At 36.3% G+C, this 14,126-nt stretch overlaps 1 long non-coding RNA gene across 1 annotated transcript in view; it reads right to left on the bottom strand.

Moving 5' to 3' along the window:
- Positions 1–14,126, bottom strand: part of LOC113060666 (uncharacterized) — a 26,126-nt gene continuing 12,000 nt past the window's right edge. Inside the window, exons 2-3 of the long non-coding RNA XR_003278277.1 lie at positions 936–1,090; positions 1–158 (exon numbers count right to left, since the gene is read on the bottom strand). This is a non-coding gene — a long non-coding RNA (uncharacterized LOC113060666). The remainder of the gene's footprint in view (positions 159–935; positions 1,091–14,126) is intronic.

The following is a 14,126-nucleotide window of genomic DNA, read 5'->3' on the forward strand; positions in this document are numbered from 1 at the left end:
CTGCGAGATCATCATTAAGCTTCAAAAGGCAATGATAAGACAACACTGACATCTCATTGATTCAGCCTCATCTCATTGATTTGACTCCCATCATGTACGTCACAGTGAGGGACTGGGACCTTTGGATCAGTCTGCATCTTTCGGCTCCTGCTGGCCCACTGGAGAGAAAGAATGGTAACAATAAAATAATACAAGGTCTAGATGCGTTCCTGTGGCTCAGTGGTAGAGCATTGCATTTGCAGTGCAAAAGGTTGTGGGTTCAAATCCCAGGAAACACACATACTGGTAAAAAATGTAGAGCTTGAATGCACTGCAAGTCACTTTGGATAAAAGTGTCTGCTAAATGCATAAATGTAGATGGTTGTTTCTTCATTAGAAAAGATTTGAAGTAATTTAGCATTACATCACTTGCTCACCAATGGATCCTCTAAAGTAAATGGGTGCCGATTTCAAACATCTGAAAATACATCACAAAAAGCTGATTATTTGTAATAAACCAATCCATCAAGATGTTTTTAACTTCAAAACCACTGCTTCCAGCCAAAATATCAGTCTTCTATCCATAATCTTGCTTAATCAGTGAAGATGTTTTCACGTCTGAATCAACGGAGTAATATGATCAAGATCAAGCATTGTCAGAAAAAGGGGATATACTTTTTTTCTGGATGAAGTATTATGGGTTATGGGCTGATATTTTGGCCAGAAATGTATAATTCCTTAACGATGAATTTGTTTCTTACAAACACACAGCTTTTCTCTTTCACCAAGACATTAACTGATGAACTGGAGCTGTGTGGATTAATGTGATGATTTTATCAGATGTTCAAACTCTCATTCTGACGGCACCCATTCACTGCAGAGTATTCATGGTGAGCAAGTAATGTAAGGCTGTATTTCTAAATGTTTATATGAGTGTGAAATAAAAGGAAACTCACATTAGTGTTCAAACTCCACGGCACTTGGCAGTCATCCACAGTGAGAGCAGCACAGCAGGATCTGTTTAGTGACGTCTATGAGCCTGTGACTGAACCTTGACTGTCCCACAGAGACCACTTGTAAAATTTATTTTGGGATTCAGATGTATGCACACCTGAAGGTTAAATAAAAAAAATAAAAAAAACATTTATGGGTGAGGATCTAAGAAAATACTTTTTCAGGAGAGAGATATGCACCTGTGTGCGTTTACTACTGTCACTAGAAATGAATTAAATCCAACAAAAGTTCCCAACATTGTGGAGACTTTATGTCCCAAGAAAGATTGTTAAACTTAAAATCACCTACATTGTAGAAACCAGTCCCCATAAGGAAAAAAAATTATAAACATGCTAAATAATATCCTAATGAAGATCAAAAAATTCAGAAAAGTTTGGGTGAGGGTTAGGTTCAAGGTTAAGGGATAGAAATATTATGTATATATTTGCAAGGTGGAGCCCCTTTTTTGACTGATGGATGCTCTTTGTTTTGTTGGGAAAGCTATACCAAATCAAATATTTATAAATGTAATTCAGAAAGACATTTAAAAAATGCTAGTCCTTGAGGTAGAATCTTTTAGAGAAGTATAATTCAAGGCCACAATCGCTATGATGTTTGAGTCTCACAGGCCCAAGACAGCTGCCATCTGTGTCACCAGCAGAAATGTTTTTGACCCCAATTAGCTCCCGTCCCTCTCCAGCACCTCAATGACAGTCTACTCCACCACACGCAGACAGGTCCTTGCTTTTACAACTCCCGGGAAGACACTTTGGTTCACAACAGTTAAATATAATCCTATCCACTTACAAAAAAAAAAAAAAAGTTGATATCGGAGTTTGATATCTTTGCTTTGAACATCTGAATGCCTGATCAAATACTTACTTCCTAGTAAGTAGGAGCAACAACCCATTTGATTTATTTCTTCACCTAAACACTAAGTAGCAATTAACACTATCACAGCACTTGTCTAAACACTGTTTGACACTAAGCTATTTTTTTATATATAATATTTTGCCATATTATTGCCCCTTATCACTATAGTGCCTTTGTATTTGCATACTTTTAATCAGAAGAAGATCCTTTTGTCATTTCTTTTTATATAATTTTGTTTAAATTGTCCAATTTTTGGACCAGAAGAATAAAATAAAAAAAACACTGATAAGCATGTTATTTTTAAATTGCTTTCTATTTGCACTCTCTAAATTTGGAGGCAGCACCCTGACCCTCGCCAGCTGTCCATCATTACCGTGTTTAGTAAGCCAGTTAATAGACTGCCTCTCGGAGGTCAGCCACTCACATGAATTTGATCTGAATAGTCTCATTACATGTTTTGCAAGTTTCTGAGAGGAATTCCTTGTGCAGACATAGTAAGCAGAAACAGAAATGCATGATTGATTCACTTAAACTCAGTTGAAATATATGTGAACAATTATTTGCTTCCCTCAAATAGTGCACACTTTTTTCTTTTTTTTTTTCTGTATGGATTGCTTGTATGTTTTATTATTAGTATGTGTTCAATATGACTCATCTGTACTGAAAAACTTTTTTCTGCATTTTTGTTTCATTTAAAGACATGACAGGATTAATAGTTTTTAGAATGACACGAGAGACAGTATTTTCCATTTTTGGGTGAACTGTTTCTTCAATGGCATTTCCTGATATGTGGAATTTCTAAAAAGGAGAAAAGTTCATTAAAGGAATAGTTCTTAATCTAAAGCTGCTGAAATTGTACACACCCATGGGCCATCCTTCTAAAGGAGTTTGTTTCTTTATTGGAACAGATTTGGAGAAATTTGGCTCTGTATCAATTGCTCACCAGTAGACCCTCTGCAGTGAATGGGTGCCATCAGAACAAGAGTTTAAACAGCTGATAAAAATATCACAACAATCTACAGTAATCCACGTGACTTCAGTCCATCATTTTACATTTTCTGAAGTGAAAAGCTGCATTTTTGTAATAAACTAATGCATCATTAAGATGTGTTAACTTCAGATCATTGCTTCTGGTCAAAATATGGAGTCCTTTATCTATAATACTGCTTTCTCCAGTGAAAAATTTTAATTAGGAGAAAAATATGCTAATACGTCAATGATGTGAGAGTACTGACTTTTATTACTGATTACGGACTCACATTTTGGTCAGAATCAACAGTTTAAAAACAAGTTAACAATGGATATGTTTCTTCTTGGATGACTTTATTAGCTGTTTGGACTTTCATTCTGACGGCACCCATTCAGTGCAGAGGATCCATTGGCGAGCAAGTGATAATGCTAAATTTCTTGTTTTAATGAAGAAACTCATGTTTGGCTGCGTGGGTGAACTATTCCTTTAATGCACTTGTTTAATTCACTTGTTATTTAATTAATCAATAGTCTTCATCACCACTCCTTTAGTCAAGGTGCTTGTTTCTTGCAGAAACTGATGTTGATTTCAGCTTCAGTTGATTATCTGAAACCCATTTGTTCTCTCGCGCATCACAGAGTGCTTATTTGTTCGTTGGACTTATTCACCTCACAGCCCTCGTCTTTTAGCCTCTGCAGTGCAGCAGTAGAACAGTAAAATGGATAAAAAAGCTTTAAGGTCCGTTAGCTGCAGAGTTCAGTCGATTGGGAGCATTTATCATGGGGGTGCCTTCTATCTTTAGAAAGCCTATCAACACGTCAGAGTAGTCAGGACAAGCATCCACAGAGCACTGTCATCCTAAGACGTCCGTGTCTCCCGGCCAGGACGGAAAGAGAACTGGTGCATCCGTTCAGTTCAGCGAGCTGATGATTGCCTCAGCGAGAGAAAGACCCCCGGTACATATCAATGGAGGATTCAGTCAAGAGGAACAAGTTAAAACAAAGCTTTTTGTTCAGTTTCATCACAAAAGATATCACAGGCTTCTCTGATCATTGCAGCTGCACATACTTGCATAGCATGTTTCAACTGTAAAGTCAAAGTAACACTCGTCTTTATAGTCTAGAATCTAGATCATATTTCATAATTTCACACCTAGATTGTCTCCTCTACCCAAAACCTTTCAGGATCCAAAGGCCATTTTTTTTCAAGCTGTTTATAGGCCAGATGCATGCAGGGGTTCATTTCCCATTGTTATTTCTCATCTCATTATTTCTCTGTTTTCAATATCCAATTATGCTTCCATTACTGCCTTCGTGGCACCACATGTCACAAACAATATGACGACAGCTCCTGAAGATAAAAGCCCTAAATGATTATACACCTGAAATATGATTTGCAATAAAACCAAGATAGTCTTCAATATCTATTCAATACTTCTGCAGCAAACATTGAGAAGATAATGGTGATGAAGTATCAATGTGTATTCATCTCTCAGGGTTACAAGCCAACGTTTTGCAGAGCCATTCAAATATAGAATGTCTTAAAGGGACAGTTCACCCAAAGATGAAAATTTTACGATTGCAAACCTCATGCCATTCCAAAACAGCATGACTGACTTTTTTTTTCAGATGTAACAATTTTTTTTTACAGAAAAATTATATATAAAAAGACATTTAAACAATTTAGGACAAAGTGCTGTAGTAAATACATTAACCTTTATACAAGTAACATTTGTAAAATAAATAAAAATAATTTAAACTGTCAAAAAATATGGAAACCAAATGTTACAAAATGAAAAAATTATTCTAAACATTTTATCAACAAATGACATCAATGAGGCTTACAAGAATTGTGAATAATATGTGAAATATCAAATAAATAAATAAATATTTAAGAATATTAAAATATTACTAAAAATAATCAGGTCAGCTTGACACACATATGCTTTTCGGGGTTAAGTATTAGATATGGTTAATATTTGGTTTTTATGATCTCTTTGAAATCATTTATTTCTTTTTTTTTTTAAAGTTCCTCTGGGATGCATTATGGAAAGGCAGATAAATTATAGACACACTGGCCCGCAAGATGTATTTACGCATACACAGGGTAATTATCAATTATGCCTGAGTCTAATGAAGCTTTTCCTCTCATTTGAATTAATTCCCACATGAACCACTGATTTTCTCTGTCTCTTACGCGGCGGTGTTGTTAGTAGGGAATATCTTCATTTTAAGCGAGTATGTGTGTGTGTGTAAATATATATATATACATACATACATACATACACACACACAGAGAACAAGTTTATAAAACACAACACTTTTGGTGCACAGGTGTGCCTTAGGTTGGCCAAAATAAAAGGCCACTCCAAAAAAACACAGTTTTATCACAGAGAGACAATGCCACAGATGACAAGTTTTGAGGGAGTAGGCAATTGGCATGCTGACTGCAGGAATGTCCACCAGAGCTTGTTGCCCATGAATTAAATGTTCATTTCTCTACCATTTGTTGATACATCCAACCAGCCTCACAACCGCAGACCATGTGTAACCACACCAGCCCAGGACCTTCACATCCAGCATCTTCACCTCCGAGATCAGCTACCCGGACAGATGCTGCAAAAATCGGTTTGCACAATCAAGGAATTTTTGCACAAACTGTTAGAAACCGTCCCAGGGAAGCTCATCTGCATGCTCATCATCCTCATCGGGGTCTCGACCTGACTGCAGTTCATCATCTTAACTGACTTCAGTGGACAAATGCTCACATTCAATGGCGTCTGGCACTTTGGAGAGGTGTTCTCTTCACGTATGAATCCTGGTTTTCACTGTACAGGGCAGATGGCAGACAGCGTGTATGGTGTCGTGGTGGCAGTGGGGTTATGGCATGGGCAGACATATGTTATGGACAACAAACACATGAGAATATTATTGATGGTATTTTGAATGCACAAAGATACCATGACGAGATCCTGAGGACCATTGTTGTGCCATTCATCCACAACCATCAGCTCATGTTGCAGCATGATAATGCACCGCCCCATGTTGCAAGGATATGTACACAATTCTTGGAAGCTGAAAACATCCCAGTTCTTGAACGGCCAGCATACTCACCAGACATGTCACCCTTTGAGCATGTTTAGGATGCCCTGGATCGGTGTATACGACAGTGTGTTCCAGTTTCTGCCAATATCCAATAATTTCGCACAGCCATTGAAGAGGAGTGGACCAACATTCCACAAAAAGTCTTATATCTTTGAGCTCATTTCATGAACAATTAAGGCAAAAAAAAAAGGGTTGCATGATTTTGTTCAGTGTGTGTGTGTGTGTGTGTGTGTGTGTGTGTGTGTGTGTATATACACATACATATATACACATACATACAGTAAATATATATTACAGTATATAATTAGGACAATCTGGAAAGGCTTTTCCTTTTAAGATACTGTATCAGTGGTGGAACGAATTGATTAAGAAGTCGTGTTCAAAAAGGCTTTTTTCTCTTTAAGGAGGGAATCCCTATCTTAGCCTGCTGTGATTTCCTCCATTATTCTTTACTGGTTTATCTTGTTAAGGACTTTACTTTAGGAGAAGTAGAGCACTGAAAGGGGTCTGTGAGTGCGAAAGTATCGAGTTGTACACTTTAGATGCACAATCAAACACTTCCATCGTCACCCAGAATATCTGTCAACACTGGAGAGCTGGAAATGTGTTCTACATCACGATGGGTCCATTAACTTAATGGACGGAGGGTGGTTGTGAAAGATGGGGAGTGTGTTAGAGAGACAGGAGGGGGCTGGGACAGTAACCTTTGGGCTTTTTTATTGGAATGAGATGACACACTTGAGCAGCTCTTAAATGAATGGCATCTGTAGTGCGGTTTCTGCTGAGAGGGTTGCCCTTTTCTTTGCACCACCATGGTTCAACTGAAAATGAAACACTGCCTCTTTCCTCTGAACACCTCAGAGTGTCCCCGCCAGATGTGGCAACAGTGTGTCTTTTTAGCTACGTTATCGAACTGCGATGTTGGTTCTGATCTGAGGTCCGACCCTGGTAAAGCTTCCTGTTCAAAAGGTTAGCTTCAGTTCCACAAAAATACTTTTTTAAATAGCGACACTGTCCGAATGACACAATTTCATTACGACAAGCCACGACTCGTATACAACGTTCTCTAAACGCAATTACCAACATTCTTATCATTGCTATTGTCCAATTTGAGGACTCTAATGTTCATTGGTTCTTTTTGAAGAATCGTCTCGGAGCAGTTAATTATTTAATCATTTTTAACGTCCACGCACCATGCATATGGACAAGCTATGCTTCCGTAATTCCTCGCTCCATTGCACTTACAGAGATTGCCGTTTTAGAAATTACACCCAAATTGCTCTCAGCTTTCCGGCCAGATAACTCCCAAGGACCTCATATCCAATGCGGAGGATTTCCTTGTATCAACTTAAATGAGAAAGACAGGCGTCTTAAAGTGGACTTATCAAGAATGTACAGGGAAAATTTCACAGCTGGCCTACCAACATAAACACACACACACACTAACACACACACACACACACACACACACACACACACAGTTCCTGGTCCTTCACAAATAAAAAACAAACTCTTCTGGGATTTTCATATTACACACTGCTTTGCCAATCTCTGTGGCTCAAAAGAATGCTGATGTCATTCATTACATACTTATGATTTATTCTAATAATAAAACTAATACACACAGTTTATATACATCCTGTACTTCTGTTCTTTAAGGATTAGGGTTAAAATGACGGGTATGTTGAACGCCGAAGCTACTGAGTTTTCTTTATAACAGACAAGGACATTATGAAAGAGCAAATATTAATATCATATTGAACAGCACACTGCTTTTACCATTTCTGCTATTAATGTTATGTATGTTCATGGGTGCTTGTTTATTGATACTGGCCTTTTTAAGCCAATCAACTGAGCTGTAAAAGCCATGTGATCAATCACTTTGGAGCTGCAGGAAAACATTTTGACATGCCATAAAAAACAAAGAAGCAGAGAGGGAAAAACAATCAATTTCATGCTTTAAAGGGTTCTGCTTTTTTAATAATAATAATAATAAAAAAATTAGTCACTGGTAAAACATCTACTATAATGATACAATGACTACTATGATGAAATATGATATTTACAAAAAAATACCATAAAATATGATATATAACATATTACTATGTAAAAAATAAAAAAATTTAATTAAAAGATTTAGTGAGAATACCAGAATACCCCCGGTCAGTACATATAGTCTACCCCATAATGAAATATGCTTGATTAGACCTTTCTAAATCCATATGATAAATGAACTGAAATTAATATCAATCTGATTTTTGAATAATTTTCTTGATTCACTGCTTGGACTACCAGGAGTTAATGTTTGTTTGTTTTCATTTTTTTATTTTATTTTTTTTATTTGGGGGGCTGTTTGATGATAACTACCACTTGTTGAATAAAACATGCCATGAGATAAGGTAATCTTATAATTTATTAAGATAAATTGTAGGTAGAGTAAAATGTACACTGCAGAGTATTGATTATGTATATACTATTCAATTCACAAAAAAACCTCTTTTCTTTTCCAATTCTATCATAGAATTTTCAGATTCTATTATAACCCAATTATATTATATTATATACCATTAATTATATTCTCATCTTTGATCACACTGAAGTGTTGTTTGCCATATTAGAGGATCCAGAATGATTTTTTCTCAAATATACTGGAGTTCAAGAGTCAATGAATTCCTTCTGAAATTCCCTGATTGGATTTCATTCTCAAACACCTGCAGAAAGAGAGATAAGCTACTTATCTTCGCAATGTTCCAAACCTCAGTGTTTCCGCATCCTTTCACACTGGATTATGGGGAAACACACATAAAAAATATAATTGCTCGTTTACTGTTATAATTCAGCATCACAGAGCTTGGCAAAGTGTTTTCTTATAGTCACAGCATTATTAAATGTAAATCAAAATCATTAAATGAACTCAAGCAATGATTATATTTGTGTGTATATATAAATTAGTTTGCTTCACTGTGTACTAAACTGGAAAAAAAGAAAATAACTGGCTTAATTATTATTTTTTTCTTTAAATATAGCGTGGAGCCAGCAAAGTCCCTCTGTCATTCCTCCTCAGGGTAATCATAAATGAGCTGCAACTCCTAATGACTATTTAATTAGCGGCAAAATGACTGAAATAATGAAAGGGATTTTTCATGGTTTGACCGTCAAATGAATGCATTAATTTACACCATCTACAAAGTTTACACAACAATTGCAGAATCTACAAGAAGCATTTAAAAAAAAATAATTGCTAAATATTAAGATCTAAAGCTATGTAAATATTTAAACAAATCAAATTTTTTAAATACATTAAACACTAAAATAAAATAAAAAAAAATTCAACGACAACTTTATGCAGAAAATACATAAAAGATCATAAATGGTCTTAAAAACATCTAACCAAAGCTCAAGTTCTCCTCACGTGTTTTGGCTCCTACAGGACAACACTGAACATCATACAGGCAGAGTCACGTTTATTTGGCAGAAACGCTCTCTGACTAAATAAGTGTGTGGTATTGTTAAACAATCATGATTCATTTTCAAGGAGACTTTGTTCGGCAATGAGTATGGCTGCCTTCCATGATGTATCATCTGTTGACAACAGTCTGCTGTGACGTTGTGTGATTAATTATACGAGTACCTTACTGCCGAAAGGTAATTTCATAAATCTTTTGTTTGACAACATCAGTACACAATTTCATTATAAGTAACAGATCATGTCATTTTCTGCAATTTAATCAATACCTGACCAATCAATGAGACAAATTCCCATTTATTTAACAGTATGTACCAAAGCAAGCATCAATACTTTCACAAAACCCCTAACCCCAAGTATTAAACTTTCTTTTATAATTCAGCTTGCATTGTTTGCAGCCTCGACTCATGCAGCTTATTGTGGAGAGGTGTGTTTTGACAAATCCCACAGACTTACACTGAGGAAGGAACTTGAGAGAGATCTAAAGACCAAAATATGAGACTCAGAAGAGGGTTATTTTGTGTGAGAAACCACACAGAAACCACCTAACAACCACAAGGAATTTTAAAGCAACCACCCTAAAAATAATGCCCTATAGAAACTAGTGTTTTCAAAAATATAGATTTTTAGATACAGTATCTAAAACAGTTTCAACACTCTTTTTTTTTTGCTTTCACACCCAGCTGCGCATTCTCACTCTCTCTTCTCTCTGTCAGAATTACACTCTCTCTTAGGTTCACGAATTGGTAGCCATAAAATGTGTTTAGTGTTCTGTTTTAAGTAATCTTAAAGATTCCTAAATGCATCTACTTTCAGAAGGCCAAATAAAGTGTTTTTGCTTTAGTCTAGATACAGCATCTTCCTGACATGTCTGCTTCAACTCTGTGTTACTGAAACCACACCTTCTTTCTTTGTGCGTACATTTTTGCATTATTACGCAAATATTTCCACATAGTGACATAGACGTGGGGGCTTGTTTAAACGAGCCGCTTTAGGGGGGCATGGCAGAGTCTTAACTCTGATACAGAATATCTCTTTGGGTTAGAGACTTTAGTCTTTGCAACTATACAAATCTTTATGCACCAAGAGCTTGTAACACTCCAAAGAGAAAGGAAAAATTGAAATTGCATTATTTGACCCCTTTAAAACATTTACGTATTGAAAGTTATGTACAATACAATTTATGAGTCAGTCTGATGAGTCAGTATATGGGCATGTAGAGTCCAAATATACTGTATAACCCCATCTGTTTATTGAGCAGTGATGAAATAATCAGCTGGTAATGTATTCAGATGAAGTTTGCTGTGGTGAATCACAGTGAGTAGCGATCTAATGCCTGCTGGTGGTGGCAGCCTGTTTAGTGCAAAGTGTAAGTCAACCAATGTTAGCTTTCCGTCTGGAGCTGGCTTTAGTGCACATGCTGTTGCCCTGATCTCAAGCTTTCACAATCTCTCAGTTTCTAAAGCACTAAGCATGGTCATTAACCATCAACATGGTACTTTCCTGTGTAAATGTACAACAGTTGATTTGGTCCGAGTGTCCAGAAACCCATATGTATGGACTTAATATGACCATGAGAAAGAGGATTTAATGTTTAACCATGCACAGTGCAGTCCAGCTATTTACTCTCATGTTGGAAAACATGCTTTTAACAACTTGTTAAATAGCAAAAGTAAGCCTGAGCTGTGGAGGGCATAACAGGTACTATTTTCCTTAATTGAGGAACTGTTTTTAATTTGTTGGCTTCTTTAAGATGCTGCAAATGCCCTTTGGCAATGGCACCCTACATAAATATCATGAGATTTTCAATTAAGTTTCAATGTGACGCTCGTATTCTGTGATTGACAACTACTCCAAAATCTTTTTACTCTTCTGCAGTTCGCCCTTGGCGATAGAAGCTGATATGATGCTGTACTATGGCTATGTTAAGTGACAAGGGCAAATTGGAGCTGTCTTGAACTTAATAATAGTTCCAGTACATGCCTGCTTCAAAGACAAACTTGTCCGTTTCAACAAATAACAATCTAAATATGAAACGTGTGCATAATATACAGAAAATGTTGTGGGATTTGCATTTGCAAAATGTTTCAGTTATTTACTTTGTAGAAGATGCTTTTATACAAACAGTGATGTTGCTAGCACCATTTTCTACCAGCTGAACCGTTGATGAACACTAAAGTTGATAAAATGTACCATTTTCAGAAAAATTATGCTGAAGATGATTCATTTGCATCTATTATAGCTAAAGTATGCTATCTGCAGTTACAGTGATTTTCTACGAATTAACAACAAAAAAAAACTCAAAGGAATAAATTACTGCAAAGGCGTATAAATCTGGCAAACCCTAAATTTCCATTGTTTGGTATTCATAAAGAAAATATGTCATTTAAATCCCACTCGCTGAAACAGTCTCAGGTATTTTAAAGAGCTAATCTGAACAGTGCTTATCATTTTGAGTTGGTAGGTTCTGGTTTATCTTTTCTTATCTTATTTGTTTTGCAGCCCCATAAAAAAAAAGTTTAGTGGATCTTTACCTCTTCTCAGAGGTAGAAAAATATAATAAAAGAAAAAGTAATATGTTAACGTCATATAGGACCAATCCCGTGGGATTCTAGCAGTGCGGTGCAGCTCTATTAATCAAACTGATTGCACATGATACATCTCTGTTCTCTCTCATGTTTTTAATGATACTGGGGATTTCTTGGGCCCTTGATTGATTGCATTCATTGTTGTGATGCATTCTTATCAATGACTCTGATTTTGGTTGACACAACTCGGTAATGTTTACTTGACAATCAAGCTGATGATGCCAGGAAGGAAATACAGCTGTACAAGGACCTTTGGGAGGCTTTCTGAAATCACATAGTTCTGACATTCTTAGAGTTGAATCAGTGAAAAGACTAATACACAATGTAATATCATTATGAAATTGGCAGATCTAACAAAGCACGCTGCCATCATCAACAAAGGAATATGTTATGTTGTGATACTTTCCATTAATATGTTAAATTTTGGTGTCTCATTACTTATTTAAAGCACTAGAGGCACACATCCCAAATGCTTTTTGTCTTGAGACTATTAGATATTGATGATACTAGTATCTAGACAATTAGTACTATCTAGAAAATTAAATTAACCTAGCACGAAAAATAACTAGTCTTAAACACATTAAATGTCCACATTAAAAATGGTAATTTGGGTCTGTGCCTGGATCAAACAAACAAAATCATGTCAAAAAATGTCATCTTACCACAATCTTCCTATTCAATTTATTTATTTGAATTAACAAAAACTGAATTACCACACTATTACCAGAAACTGCATTACAACTTTATTTCCACCAATAAATAAAAAATTTGTTTTTTTGTTTTTTTTATTTATTATTATTTATTTATTTTTACATGCATGGCTCGATAATAAGGACTGTCTGATCCTCAGGGCAGTAGAAGATGTCACTGCCCCAATAGGGTTAGGGTCACTGCTGTGTTCTCACAAAAGTTTATTATTTGCATGTGTTTTTAAAGCTTTGCCAATTTAAACATTCAATCGATTTAAAAGCATTAGAAGATGCAAAAAGCACACAAAAGCACAAAAAGTACTCCATTCAGCACTCGCCCCGAACTGAGTTTCTCTTTCACGTCTTCTTGCAATTTAACAGACAAAAACACCTTGCCAGTTTGAATGTTAAAGTAATGTATTTAAATGTAACAATTTGACATCTTTAAGTTGACAAAAAACATTTTCTTAAAGTTACTCCTGCTGAGTTACTCCTGCTTAAACACCTTTCACTGAAAATTCATTATTTTTCTAGCACTAATTCATAGAAGGTGCCAAGTGATGATACTAATTATCAGATCACTGAAGAAAACACTTTGAAAATGTTTAATCAAGATGGATATTCTAATGAGGAGCTCTTTTTGAAGTATTTCCTTTGTTTTTCACTGAATTGCGTGGGACTTCTGTAATATGCATATTTTATCTTCTATGCATCATGCCCCGAGTCCATAACACAATAATCAGCAACCAGTGCAGATACAAAGCAACAATTCTGCCCATGCCAGACTCACCCTAGAGCTGATCCCTAGAATATCTCGCAAAATGTTTTCTGCTCTCTCAGCAGGAGTTTCTTCTCTAGCCCCATTTCCTCAGCATGGTGACACGCTGCAGCTATATGAGCGAACACAACTCATCCTGTAACACACTTATCAGATCTCTTCCTCCATGCCATCCAGCTGAGAGCTACAATGATACATCATTTGGGCCAGAAGACCTTGTTAGTATCACGACTCACGAGATGGTCATCTCAGCAAGAGTCTGTTTTTACCATCACCATAATCAGAGGTTTTCTATATACCCGCCCAAGGACAAACACATGACTGTTTTAAGTCACTTTATAAGATCTGGCTTAAGCAACTGTGGAGCCCACAGCTGGGAGGGCCAATTTTCTGGTCCCTTCACCTGTAGACAGAGTGCTGGCCTGTTCTGATTTGGTTGTTTTGGACTTGCCAGACAAGACTGGGTTTCAATTCACAAGCGACTCACTGCTAGAAAAGCAATCTCAATGCTTTTGAGTCCTTACATTGTATTTTGGATTTTGCTTCATCACCATGAAATAGTTTTATTTTAAAACTGCCATTCATTGTAAGACTATGCAAAAGAGCTTTCGCTATCTGTCAGGCACATTTATCTATAGACTATTTAGTGAAAAAAAACACATGTTCTGACCCTGAGCGCTCTGAAT

The sequence above is a fragment of the Carassius auratus genome, chromosome 42, assembly GCF_003368295.1.
Source record: "Carassius auratus strain Wakin chromosome 42, ASM336829v1, whole genome shotgun sequence".
NCBI classification, from domain to species: domain Eukaryota; kingdom Metazoa; phylum Chordata; class Actinopteri; order Cypriniformes; family Cyprinidae; genus Carassius; species Carassius auratus.